Here is a 4,196-nt window from a genome sequence, read left to right on the forward strand (position 1 = left end):
TAACTCCACAGTGGCAGCAAGAAAGAAATGTGTGATTGGAAACTGTAGGCACACTGCAGACTTGGATGGATGATTGCCACAGAACAAAAGGAGGCGGGGAGCCAGAGCAGCATCGCTTTTCCACTGGGGGTAGAAACCCAGACAGTCCTGTGGCGAGATAAGCCCAAACAAACCTTGCTTTCAAAACACATTTTATTTTTTTAAAGATGCATTGTAAGAGCTATTCATATCATATTTTTAAAAATTTTCCTGATTTCCTCATGGGACTCATTCTCAACCATCAGAAATTCATTTTCAGGGGTTTTGTGCCGCAAGATGCAAGACACAGTTACATTAAAAATGTTGTCACGCTCAAGGGAAAATGCAGCAAAGTAGTTCACAAAGCCACATGGCACCATCCACCTTATAATTTTTCCATTCTCTATTACTTCCACTGATGAAGTACACTTCCTTCCTCCTTAACACCCAGAACAGGATTATGTGTGAGACACACTTCTTTTGTGACCCATAATCAGACTTCTTCTGAAAATCTTTGCAACCATCTTGCCTGCAAAGAGCTAGGTTAGTTTTCGTAGAAGTTACATGATACTTTTTTAGTTGATTTAACATTTTTTTGAAAGTACCTATGATTTTTTTTAAGAGACAGAGTATCAATATGTTGCCCAGGTTAGAATGCAGTGGCACAATTTTGGTTCACTGCAGCCTCAACCTCCTGGGTTCAAGCCATCCTCCTGCTTCAACCTCCTGAGTAGCTGGGACCATAGGCACATGTCACCATGCCCGGAAAATTTAAAAAAAAATTTATGGAAGTGGGGTCTCACTATGTTGTGTATGCTGGTCTTGAACTCCCAGCCTCAAGTAATCCTCCCGCCTCAGCCTCCCAAAGTACTGAGTTTACAGCTGTGAGCCACAATGCCTGGCCATATCTATGATTTTTACTCCCTGTTCTTATGTACCTATCATTATAGGTTTAATTATAGAATATTCTAATGATGCTACGCAAAAGTTGAGATTGTACTGTTTGGGTTTGAAGAGAAAGAGAGTGCAAATGCATACAATTTAACAATTCTGTAAAGATGTGCCTGTATGTGGATTTTGTTGTTGAAACAGGGAATAGAAAGGTACCAACTGGTTGGAAATTCCACTACACACAGGAATGCAACAAGTAGCTTAAGATGAAAGAAAATTCCAAATGGCTTTGGGCATTTTTCTAGCTTTGTCTCCAGTCTGATTTTTAGTGATCTGCACATAGCTCTTAGTCATAGATATTACATCTATTCCTTTGCATAGATGTTTTAGTACACTTCCTTGTAGAGGTGCTTTGTGATTTTAAAAAAGGTTAGTATTTTATCTTTTTATTAAAAGATACATAGTACAAAGGAAAATTGGCACTGACTGCAGACATGTTCATTGGAAACATGGTCAGGCTATTATTTCAAAGACGAAGGTGAAATCTAAGTAGATGTTTTGTAGACTGTCACTTGCCAGAACATGTTACAGCTCCTCAGAAAAAACACATGGAACTGAAATCACAATTCTTTGTTTGTTCAAAACAGATAGAAAATATATCAAAGTACATTTTTTACTGTTATTTCCTAAACACAGGAAGTAGAATTATTCTGGCATAGAAAATGTATTCCTCAATGTATTTATTTGTAGGTTAAATTTTTTGTTAACTGCTTATAACAACACACATATCATTTAGGTTCTTCAAAAAGTTCACGGAAATGCATATTATGAAAAAACTATGCATGGATTTCAAAACTTGTTTACCCTGAAATAACTTGTGCTAACTTGTTATACATGTATGAATAGGATCTAGTTTGCGGTACTAAGAAGAATAAGATCTCAGTTTGAAAAACATCCCTATCAGAGCAACATGAATTCTGCTGAATCTGAAGGAAGAATAAACATCAAATTTATGGTGAAGCTTGGGTGGAAGAATGGTGAAGTCACTGATGCTTTAGAAAAAGTTTATGGGGACAATGACACAAAGAAATCAGCAGTATACAAATAGCTGGTTCGTTTTAAGAAGAGAGAAAATGATGTTGAAAATGAAACGCCCAGCAACAGACCATTCATATCGATTTGAAAGAAAAAATTCATCTTGTTTATATCCAAACTGAAGAAGACAGATGATCAGCAACAGAAACAATAGCCAACACCACAGATATCTCAAGTGATTCATCTTACACAATTCTGACTGAAAATTAAAATTGAACAAACGTTCCACTCTGTGGGTGCAAAACCATTGCATGAAAGATCAGCTGCAGACAAGAGCAGAGCTTTCAATGGAAGTTTTAAACAAGTGGGATCAAGATCCTGAAGCATTTCTTTGAACAACTGTCACAGGAGATGAAACATGGCTCTACTATGTTTGAAGTATGATCCTGAAGACAAAGCACAATCCAAGCAACGGCTACCAAGAAGTAGCAGTGGTCCAGTCAAAGCAAAAGTGGATTGGTCAAGAGCAAAGAGGTTATAGCAACAGTTTTTTGGGGGATGCTCAAGGCATTTCGCTTGTTGACTTTCTGGAAGGCCAAAGAATGATAACATCTGCTAACCATGAAAGTGTTTTAAGAAAGTCAGCCAATGCTTTAGCAGACATATTCCCATAAAAGCTTCAATGGAGAATCCTTCTCCATGTTGACATGCTCCTGCCCATTCCTCTCATCAAACAAGGGCAATTTTATGAGAATTTCAATGGGAAATGATTAGGCATCTGCCTTACAGTCCTGACTGGCTCTTTCTGACTTCTTTTTGTTTCCTAATCTTAAAAATGTCTTTAAAGAGCACTTATTTTTCTTCAGTTAATAATGTAAAAAAGATTATTTTTAACTATTGACATGGTTAAATTCCCAGGCCTATTAGTTTTTTAGGAATGGACTAAAATGGCTGGTATAATCACTTATGTAAGTGTCTTAAACTACATAGAGCTTATGTTGAGAAATCAAGTGTATATTTTTTATTTCTATCTTTTTTTATTTCTTTTTTTTTTTTGAGACGGCGTTTCATTCTTGTTGCCCAGGCTGGAGTACAATGGCACAATCTCGGCTCACTACAACCTCCACCTCCCAGGTTCAAGCGATTCTCCTGCCTCAGCCTCCTGAGTAGCTGGGATCACAGGCATGTGCCACCATGCCCAGTTAATTTTGTATTTTTTAGTAGAGATGGGGTTTCTCCATGTTGATTAGGCTTGTCTTGGACTCCTGACCTCAGGTGATGCTCCTGCCTCCGCCTCCCAAACTGCTGGGATTACAGGCATGAGTCACCGTGCCTGGCCTCTATCTTTTAATTCCATTTTCCATGAACTTTTTGAAGTCCTCTTGTATATTACAGATGAATAGTCAATGGATATTTGTTCAGTTGTGCTAACCTAAATTAATTGTATCTCCAAGGGAAAGTGTTTGGGTGGAACCAGTAATGTTTTAGAAAACACCACATTACTTTCTAAAGGACAAAAGCAAAGAAGTGCATAGGCTGTCTTCTACAAAGATTTTTTTTTATAATACATGTTTTTCAGTCGATGACAGAACCAATTACTAGAAATAAATAAACTGGGATCTTTAGAAATGCGAGAATATGAGGAATATGTACCACTCAGTCAATTGTCTCCCTGTGGGGAGGCTTGCCAGATAATCACTGGAGATATCTGGAGGCAGAGAACGAATGCTTCTGCCCACTTCTCTACTCAAACTTGAGTCATCTGCTGTTTGTACTTAGAGAGGTAAAGAGCAAAACTATCTCAAGGCAGACACTAGCTTCAGGCATTTACCTGTCCAAAGCTGAGCACCCACTGTTTGTTCTCCACCAGTGCCTCACCCCCTACTTTGGGAAGCTAAATATTTTATATGTTTTCTTTTCCATTCATCCTCTTCACCTTGTTTCACCTGCTTGGCATCAATCTTTCCCATGGGAAGTGAATGAATGAATGAATGAAAAATATAATTGAAGATCAACATCTTATTTCTAGCCTCTCTTATCTCAACCTATAGAATAGAGGGTAGGGATAGATAGCAGGGGATGGAGCAGATGTGCCTTACTTTTTTCTCTTGCCTTGCAGTTGAGAATTGGGTTGTCAAATTGAAGAAAAAGAAATTGTGAATAGGAGTGGTGAGAGAGGGCATCCCTGTCTTGTGCCAGTTTTCAAAGGGAATTTTTCCAGTTTTTGCCCATTCAGTATGATATTAGCTGTG

The sequence above is a fragment of the Colobus angolensis genome, unplaced genomic scaffold (assembly GCF_000951035.1).
Source record: "Colobus angolensis palliatus isolate OR3802 unplaced genomic scaffold, Cang.pa_1.0 Scaffold166, whole genome shotgun sequence".
Classification (NCBI taxonomy): Eukaryota; Metazoa; Chordata; class Mammalia; order Primates; family Cercopithecidae; genus Colobus; species Colobus angolensis.